Genomic DNA, 11,288 nt, shown 5'->3' on the forward strand with positions numbered 1-11,288 from the left:
AGACCTTTCAGTAGACCACACTAACCTTGACCTTCATCCATAAATGACCTTGACCTTCAAGGTTAAAAGTCCAATTTTTGCTTGTTCATGCTGTTATTGGCTGTAACTTTGTTATTTTTGAATGGATTGTCTTCAAACTTGAACATAATAATCTTCAAGGATATCCCTTAAAAATAACCAGCCACACCTTGACCTTCACTCATAAATGACCATGACTTTGAAGGTCAAATTATTGAAATTTTCATTTTTTTGGCTATTATTGGCTGTAACTTTGTTATTTTTGAATGGATTGTCTTCAAACTTGAACATAATTATCTTCAGGGATATCCCTTAAAAATAACCAGCCAGACCTTGACCTTCACTCATAAATGACCTTGACTTTGAAGGTCAAATTATTGAAATATTCATTTTTTTGGCTATTATTGGCTGTAACTTTGTTATTTTTGAATGGATTGTCTTGAAACTTGAACATAATAATCTTCAAAGAGATAACTGTTAAAAATATACCGAAAGACCTTGACCTTCACTCATTAATGACATTGTCTTTGAAGGTCAAATTATTGAAATTTTCATTGTTTTGGCGGTAACTGATTTGATGCTATTATTGAAGGAATCAACTTCATACTGCAAATTCACTTATATTCGTGGGCATGAAATTTCGTGGTTTTATCAAAACGGGCATTTTCGTGGGTTCTTAAATTCATGGATTTTCATTTTTTTTTGTAAAAAACTTAGTAACCTAATGCAAAGTAATCTTTAACTTAATCGCCGAACATTTTTACTTACAACATGTACATATCTTTATGTGTCACACAGCGCTTGTCAATAAATTTAATCCTAGCCTCTGGGCATAACTCTAATAAAGCACAGTTACTGCCGATAATTGGCTGCAATTAACACATTTATGTGACATGATATGCACCTCCATTACACACACTGCCCCTTTAATTTGCCGATGTAAACATCGCATAATTTATACGACACCTAACACGTTTTAACCAGCAAGTTTAAAAAGTTTACACCCTGAATTGGTCTTACCATATTTGACAGTAACTACACGCAACGTCATAGCGACTGTGTAGATTTACATGCATATAAATTAATCTGAGTAAATAACACAAATATGTGTGGATCTAGTAAAACTGGATCATTTAAAAACAACAAAAGAAAGTGCAATTCATCTGTTTTAGCGATTGTATTTTTTATCGTTTTGTGTATTTACGACATTAATATCAAAGACTTTTTTTAATTAATAAGAGCAAACTGACATTTTTTATAAGCGCCAATTAATTGGATTGCCTGGGTTCCCATATTTACTCGATTATGTCAAGTATTCTAACAACGATCAAGTGTGTATATGCGACCGACATTTGTGACAGTAAATTGAGGACATAATTATAATCGAGTTTTTTATCAAGTTTCTTAAATATTGCAAACGGATTTAATCTGTCACTACCTGATTATCTGTACATGTAAGTATGTATATACATTTATTTCAGCCGGAAAAGAGCCGACCCATGTTTGTAATATATAGGACAGAAACGGGGTAAAAAGTATTTGTTGGGATAAAATTTCATCGGATCTTAAATTCGTGGATTGACCTACCCACGAAAAACACGAAAATTCGTGCCCCACGAATAATAATGATTTTACAGTATTATAACAGAACATTCTTAAGGACCAGACCTTGTTGTTTATCAAACCCAAATTTGCTTGGGCTCTTTAATGACCTTGACCTTGAAGGTTAAATTACTGAATTTTCTCAGATTTGTGCATTAAATGACCATAATTATATATTTATTGGTGTGTGTGTGTGTATATATAGAAAATATAGATATATATATATACATATCTATCATGATCATCATCATGATCATCATCATCATCATCATCATCATCATCATCATCATCATCATCATCATCATCATCATCAACAACAACAACAACAACAACAACAACAACAAAATGTTTCTATTTACAGGCTTTCTACTGGTCCCTACTTTTCCTACTTTTCCCTACTTTTTTCTTTTGATCCCTACTTTGCCCTACTTTTTTCTGAAATAGCCCTATTATCCCTACTTTTTCATTTTGAAATGAAATGAAAAAAGAAGATATTTAAAATGGTATTTCAGTTGTATTTTCAGTTGCAATTGATTAATAGTTCAGGTGTGTGTGTGTCTCCTTGTGATGTCCATCCTTGAAAGACTCATGGTCAGAGCTGCATTACTGGTACTGGTACTGCAGTATGTACTTTGCAAGTACTGGTACTGATACTGAATTACTCTTACAAAATTTTGCTACTACTGGTACTGGTATTGCATTACTGTCTTTAAAAAGTAGTACTGCTACTGCATTAGAAGGCAGTATTTTTGGTTTTGATAAAAATGTCATTATTTTTACTCATATAGTAAAGCTGTAAATTCCATGTATTATTTTATTTTTGTGAAAAAGTAAGTTATCAAATCTATAAATAATTTGCTGCAATATTCCTTCAAATGTTAACATAGTATTTATCATAAAAAAGCACCAAAGACTTTAAAGTAAAATTAAATTGAGATAAACAAAGTCAATAACTCTTTACTGGTAAAAAATCCTTATTGCAATCTTATTACAATGTATTTACTAGTAAAAAGAAAAGAGCAAAATAAACACTAATTAATTACTTTTATTCTAAATAATCCTATTTCAAGTGATATTGTTAGCACCATAAAAGTTTTACATTGGTATAAATTGAACAGAGGTGTGAAGGTGTGAAAGGCAACAAAAAGACTGGTGGGTTTAAAATGTAAAATTATTGCATTGTATTACCGTTGAATGGTTACTCAACAATAACATATGACATGAATATATGTTGTAATTATTGTTTGTAAAAAGTATGTTCGTTCATTTAAGTTGTAAAAATGTAATGTCAACTTTAAAGTTTCTTTGTTGAATAATGTTTGCAATTATTTTGAATGACACTGTGTATTTATTCAAACTTTGATGAATATATAAAAGTATTAGTACTGGTACTTAATTACTTCCCCCAAAAAAGTACTGGAGCTGCAGTACCAAGCTAAAATCAATGGTAATGGTACTGCAAAACTTGGCAAGTACTGGTACTGGTACTTAAGTACTACACCCTTAGTACTGATGCAGCTCTGCTCATGGTGCCTTGGCAAAACATTCAGCAACATTCTGGCAATGAGGTGCCTGTCTTTCGAGCATGGACTGAACTGAAGATACACACAGCCTGATGTGGTCGTTTTGCTAATTCTTAAATAAAACGGTAAGAAATTCCTACTTTATCCCTACTTTTTAACATCAGAAATCCCTACTTTGCCCTACTTTTTGGTAAAAAAATGCCCTACTTTTTCCCTACTTTTTTTTGGTAGAGGCAGTAGAAAGCCTGTATTTATAGAAATTGCGTAATGTTTCTATTTATAGAAATTGTGTAATGTTTCTATTTATAGAAACTGCGTAATGTTTTATTTATAGAAATTGCGTAATGTTTCTATTGATAGAAATTGCATTCTAGTTATAGAAATTGCGTAATGTTTCTATTTTTGGAAATTGCATTCTATTTATAGAAATTGCGTAATGTTTCTATTTATAGAAATTGCGTAATGTTTGCGTAATGTTTCTATTTATAGAAATTGCGTAATGTTTCTATTTATAGAAATTGCGTAATGTTTCTATTTTTAGAAATTGCGTAATGTTTCTATTTATAGAATTGCGTGTTTCTATTCATATATATATACAAAATAGATAAACAAAACTAATGTGACAAGACAGACCAACTAAATTTATAAAAAGGAAACGTTAAGATATGTTCAAACCTTTCTATGTTTGCGTTTAGAAAAAGTAAAAAGTCGAGCGTTGCCCCCGCCCGGCGGTGGCTCTTGTTTACATTTGCATCCATTTAGATTATCGGAGCGTACTTATTATTCAACATGTATATAAAAACGAAGTTGAAAAACATTCCCACCGCATAAGAAAGCTGTCATTTATAAATTTTGACTTTTATATCATGCTGACTGTCTTAAGAGACCGTTTCATTTAGCGACCGTTTTGGGTGTTTCCCTCGCTTAATACACGTTTGACTGTATAACATAGTGATTGGTCATAACTAGTAGATGACCCCTATTGATTTTGGGGTCACTAGGTTAAAGATCAAGGTCATAGGGGCCTTAAATGTCAGAATGGTTTCTGCTGATTATCTTGAAAACTATACATCACAAAATCTATATTTCACATAGTGATTGGTCATATATAATAGATGACCCCTATTGATTTTTGGGTCACTAGGTCAAAGGTCAATGTCACAGTTGCCTTAAATGTCAGAATGGTTTCAGCTCATTATCTTGAAAATTATTTATCACAAAGTCTTCATTATTTTCCTTTTTTCCATAATTGAACACTTCCATGTACCCATTTATGGCAAGTTTCTATAATAAAATAACCAATAATGTGAGTCAAGGGCTAGGAAGGGGGGCATATGTGTCATTCGACATTTCCTGTTTCCCTGTATTTTACAGTGGAATAAAGGCTGTTTCCCCTAGCCCATAATATATCAGCTAGAAGACAGAAAGCTGTCCCTTTAGATAGCCTCTGCTAGTACCATGCATGCTAAATTGAATTAAAATTGAAATTTTTATAAAATGTATGGGTAAATTCCATTCTCAGTGGTTGGACTTTTATTTTCCCCTTTTGTGATTTATCATGCTATATTTTCCCCTTTAGGAAATTGAAAAAAAAATCACTGGTATAAATATAATTGCTGCTGGTGTTCACGAGTGAAAATATATTTCAATCTTACATGCAAAACATACAAATTTCCTATATATTTCATGCTATTTTAGTGATTTTAAGTCATCTTTTCTTGTTTTGCTGCGTAACGTCATGAGTTCTTCATGATGTCAGAACATCACTGTATACTGAATTTATTCCTGTTGATAATTCCATTTAGTTATGAAATATTATTTTCATCCGCATTCAATTATAGTCCGGCTACAGTGAAAATTATCAATTATAATTTCACTGTGAAAATTATCAAATATAAATTCACTTTCCACAGCAAAAAATGTAAGAAATTTCGTTCTTACATGTAAAAATGAAAATAAAATCTTGTGAAAATGTTGAAAATCTGATGGTCACTTTTGAAATAAACTTTCTATCACACACTGAAAAAAATATCCTGTTTAAACTTATAATATTACAGTGTAAGACAAAACATCAACTAGTCATCCAGATAGTTCAGTGATTAGAATATCTGTTTCTTTTAGCAGAAGACCTGGGTTCAAGTCCCAGTCTGGATAGCTGTTGTTTTGTTTTGAAACTGTTATTTCATTTAACCTAAAATATTAATCTGATAAGATTATTTTAATATTTTTTTTAGGATAATAGATTTTGTTAATAATTTATAGTAAACTTGCGCATAATTTTTAAAGAAGTTTAAAGGCAATTTAAAGAATTTAGAAATACAGTGTTGCAAAATGGTGATGTGTTACATGATGGCTTTAATATTTTTTCAGTATTTTACAATATACTTGGCTTAATATTTATTGGATAACTTTAAAAAGAATGAAACAATAATTTATATCCGTACAGGTAACTAGAGTCGCGTAACTAAGCCCCTGTCCTTGTTTTAGTTTGTCGTTCCTTATCATAGATCAGATACTCTGTGCCATCGGCCTCATCCAAACACAGTTGAACATCTTCCCAGCAAAGATTCCGACATTCCGAAATATTGAGTGCAAATAAGGCTCTTTGGTTACTCGTACCTAAGGTTTTTGAGTCATACATTTTGTTTAATGTAGAATCATCAAGGATTTCTGCTTCCTTTGGCTTGTTCCCCAAACCAATTTTTTTTAGCTGTTGCATTATTTTTTGTCAACACTGCCCTAGCTTTGGAAAATTTTGTCTACAAACATCATCATCTTGATCTTTTTGATTATTTTCCATGTCAAATAAATCATCAGATACTAGCCTGAACAATAATATTCTTCTGCAATATTCTGTTTTAAGTGTAGCAGACACCCTTTTATTATTATTTGTTGTTGTTGTGTTCACATGCATGTCTATTGTTGGGAAATAACTGTGTTTCTTTGTAATTGGGGTGCAATGAGGGGAAAAAGTAGTCCGGCTACGGTGAAAATTATATTTTTAGCTCATCTTTTGTGATCACTTTTCGTCCAGCGCCGTCCGGCGTCCATCCGTCCATAAACTTTTAATTTAAATGACATCTCCTCATAAATGGTTAACACCACTAAGCCAATTTCATCCAAACTTCACAGGAATGTTCCTTTGGTGGTCACCTTTAAAATTTGTTCAAAGAATTTAATTCCATACAGAACTCTGGTTGCCATGGCAACCGAAAGAAAAAACTTTAAATATCTTCTTTTAAAAAAAAACCCAAAGAGCTAGAGCTTAGATATTTGGCATGAAACATCTTCTAGTGAGTGTCTTCCAAGTTTTTTCAAATAAAAACCAAGAGGTTTAAACTGGCACCGCCCTGGGACCTATGTACAGATGAGCGACTTCAGGGCCATCATGGCCCTCTTGTTTAAATTTCACTAGTGGTTTATCAGAATATAATCATCTAATATATTATAGTAAAACACTGTAAAGCATGAAATAAGTTGTTTTTGTTTTGAGGGTACCTATGTGTTAAAAAATGAGAGGGTACTTGTGATGTAAAAATTCAAATGAAGACAGGTAGCCCGTGCCGCTGCAAAACCGAAAGTAGGGTGTTTTTATGAATTTTTCATTTATTTTTGACAATAATTATATACTGCCATTTGTCGGAAGATGATATGAATATGAACATATTAAATATGTATGATGCATATATAATCAAGCCACAGGTTCATTTCAGCCCGAACAATACATGTCGAGGTGATGGACGAGACAAGACATGTCGATTTTTTGTAGCTTATTGTGAAGTTGTGAACATGAAAATCGGGCACATGACAAATCAGCACATAATTAAAACATTCTAGTGTTCCGTGGTATACATCTTTTCTACATGTCATACCTCCTTTCCTTATTACAATGAAATTTTACTGGATTGTTATCCATCGCTGGTTTGTTTTTAGCAGAGAATGACCTGTGTATGTTCAGAGAGGGTACCGTTTGAGCAGATTTTGCAAAGAGGGTACCGATATGGATATGCACCGTGATGTTTGTTTTTAAACTTTTCCAGACAACGAGCATGCTTAATGAAGAAACTCAATGATTTTAAAGCACCGTTTTATATGAAGATGAACAAGCGGTAAAAAACACCTCCATCATGGAGCTAAATCTATGCCTCCATATATTGGTTGTCGTGAGTTCTTGACACCATCTTTTTTGTAAGAATTCTGCCACGTTCTTTGTTAATTGAGTATTGGTGAAAGAGGCATTTAAGACATAAGCCGATTTAGGCAGTACAAGTGAATGCACTTTATTCAAGCACTAAAGCAGCTGACCACCAAACATGGGTTGTAGTCTTTGTTATACAAAAAAAAACACAAAAAAACAACATACATATACACATACTGTCATACATATATTGTTTTTCAGACCCATATTCACCAACTATTTGAAAATTTGCATGTTTATACATATCGTCATTGATGTTTCAAGCCAACATAGTTCATGTCTTACATTGATATCAATTTCAAACGTTTTTTTCCAGTTTTCATCTTCCTCCGTTTTAAGTCGTACATATGTATACATTTTAGGAAAATCAGACATCTAGATGCGGTTTGTCACCAAAGCCTTTGGCAATACAATTATTTGAAGTTTTTTTTCTACGGATAAACCATTGCTTCTATCAACCGGATTTCATTATATTACACAGTATATTTATTTCATTATTAGAAAAGGAAGTTGACGTCCATATACATGTGTACGAGGGCTGTTCAAAAAGTTCGTGGATTGCGGCTCTACTGTTCACATCTTTTTATTTGCGTATATGATTTTACAAGAGACATATATGAAAACATGTCCTTAATAAACAGTGAAAAAATCAATACACTATGATTACAAATAACAATTCTGTGACAGTTACAAATCACAAAAGGTACACAATCCGGCGCACGCTATGATGAAACAAAATCATTCAGTTTGTTTCAACATTTGTTTATATTTAAACATTATATGAAAATTTCGGCGTGCGCCGATGTTGCGTTGCCATGGTTATTAAAGTGCACATAACTCGTAAAGGAAATAAAAGTTAACAATAAAAGTAAATCTTACTTTAAGAAATAAAGACATTCTTTCGATTCATATCCACTAAGGGTGTTTTTATGAAACAAGTAAAAAATGACAGCAAAAATCCACGAACTTTTTGAACATACCTCGTATTGTTTGTCGTTTAAGGTAGTATACACTAAACCTTGCAGGTACATCAAAAGGCATTCGAAACAATTTAAGCAGTATAAGGGATAACCTAAATTATTGTTTATTAAATATGACAACACGTTCAGCACTTTATTCAGAGACTTTTATTCAGGCACTGAAGCAAGTGACCTCCTTACATGGGTTATCGTCATGTGTGATTTACCCAAGCAAATTTATATTTATTGTATTTGACTGGATACATTTATACCTGCTATTAATGTAGTTGCATGTCATAAAAAATCTTCAGTAAATGTAGGTAGATAATAATTATTGTCGTCATTCATAAACCCTATCAGTTCCTAACTTATTATTTTACATTCATGTTTATTAACGCATTCAAACGAGATTCAAGCAGGTTTAAGCAGTGTAAGTTATAACCTCTAAATGCTGTACGTATATATCGCCTTCAGTCGGGCACCGAAGGAGGTGACCTCCAAAAGTGGGTTGTCGTTCAAATATATAATTGTTGTTGTATATGATTGGATCTTTACAAACGTGTCCTTTTAGTAATCTTATTTCATAAAGCACATATATACAAGAAGATTTTATATACAAAAACACAACCATACATCCATTTGCTTGTTGTCATTGTTTCCATATGACTTTCCCTAGTAATTTAAAAATCTGCAATGTCTACAATTGGACGTATTTAAATTCATTGAAAGTAAAAACGATACTCACACACACACACGCGCACACACACCAACACACGCACGCGCGCACGCACGCACACACACACACACATGTCGACATTGCTGATGAAAACCAACATAGTTCAAGTATTATATTGATTTAGATTTTAAACGGTATTTTCCAGTTTTCTTCTTCCGTCTTAAGAAGTACACATTAAGGGAAAATTGAGACATTAAAATGCCGACATAAACACTTGTCTATGGATAAACCATGGATTCAATCCACAAGTTTTCATTTATTCTCCCCCCCCCCTACCCCCATCTTATGCTTATTAACCGATTCAAACCACATTCAAGCCAATTTATGCAGTGTTAGTTGTAATAAACACTCCTTTTCCAAAGCAAGTACATGTAAATGTAAGTTATGTATTGCACTTCAGTCAGGCATCGAAGCAGTTGACCTCCAAAAGCGGGTTGTCCTTTTACCCAAATTGTTTTCACAACCTCATTTTATGAATTCAAAAGTTCGCTATTCATAAACTTGCCCTTGTTTGCATTATTATATAAAATGGCTAAACACGTAATAGAATAAATAAAGTGAATATACATGATCATAAGATTTCTCCACATCCAGATACTGGCTGTCAGAATTGCATTTAACAATGCACTTTTCTAGTGATACATCAATTAATTAGTTTACAGTCTGACCCTATAGCCTATACGCTGGAAGAGCCTAGATTGACCCATGCAGAGCCCCGGTCGATCCAGGCAGAGCCAAGGACGATCCAGGCAGAGCCCCCTAAGCTAGAATCCCAGTGGATTGAAAACGCGCGAGAACATGATTACATGATTACATTGATCAATACATAATTTTATTTAATATAAAGAACAGTAATGCATAATGATTTTCTGAAAAATCCTTACGCAAGACTGGATAGAATGGAAATGGGAAGGGTAAACAAACAAGTGCAATCATCGCAAATTGTCGTGGTTCTTTTGGAATCAAACCGGACTTTATCGGGGCTCTACCGGGATCAACCTTAGCTCCATCGTCATCCTCCGGGGCTCTGACTGCATTCTCCGAGGCTCTGCTGGCATTCTCCGGGGCTCTGCCAGCATTCACAAGGGCTCTGCCGTACGTAGCTCTACCGGCTATATCATACCCCGGATCATACCCGGTTTTTGCCGACAGAGCTATGGTGCTTCCCCGGTGTAACCCCGGTCGTTTCCGGCAGGGCAAATTAAGCTATACTCCCCGGGTTATCACGGACCACCCCGGTGATATTAAATATTTTTTTTATTTCCGGGGTCGAATGCCAGATGTACCAGGATCATCCGGGACGTTGCTGGCAGAGTTATGGATGTATTCCGGCCGTTCCCAGATCACCATGGACGTCTTCCGGGGCTTTGCCGGGATGTAAGTGAGACTGTAGCTTAAATTATGTACTGCACTTCAGTCAGGCATCAGGGCAGTTGACCTCCAAAAGCGGGTTGTCCTTTTACCCAAATTTACATGTTCTTAACGTAATCTTAGCTTATTAAGTACATGTTATACCAGAAGATTGTAAAGTAAATGTATATACATGTAGATTTTAAAATTTTTAACCCGCAGACCTTACATCCGTATATTGGTTGTTAACATAATTGTCAATATTTTCATAACCTCATTTATGAATCAAAAGTTCACTATTCCTAAACTTGCATTATTTGTAAAAAAGAAGGTTAATATAATGGATATACACGTAATAGAATAAATGTAGTTAATATACAAGTAAAGTACATGATTTTACATTCAGACATTAAACTTAATTGTCTACATCCAGATACTGGCTGTCAGAATTGCATTTAACAATGCACTTTTCTAGGGATACATCATTCAGTTTACAGTCTAACCCGGTAGGCTATACACTTTATATGATCGTATAAGGGTATAAAAAGATGAACCTCCATATATTGGTTGTCGTCATTGATATATAATTATACTCTATCAGATTATGGGCGAACTGTTTTTCATGTTTAATTATTACAGGTAACATGCGTTAGGGGTGTAATTGATTACCTACAATTACTTATTATTGGTGATACATTCGTAAGCATGTACATCTCAAGTTTAGATTGCACTTTATTTAGGTACTGTGGCAGGTGACCACCATACACGGGTTGTCGTCTTTATTTTACCCAAGACAAACTATTTATTGGTGTAATTGGTTGAACCCTTTTAAAAAATTGGGTTGCCTTCACCTCAAATGACGACAATTTATGTAAATTCACTTAATAATAGTCATAACATAA

This window comes from Ruditapes philippinarum, unplaced genomic scaffold, assembly GCF_026571515.1.
Source record: "Ruditapes philippinarum isolate M1 unplaced genomic scaffold, ASM2657151v2 ctg15041_1_1_1_1, whole genome shotgun sequence".
In the NCBI taxonomy this organism is placed as follows: Eukaryota; Metazoa; Mollusca; class Bivalvia; order Venerida; family Veneridae; genus Ruditapes; species Ruditapes philippinarum.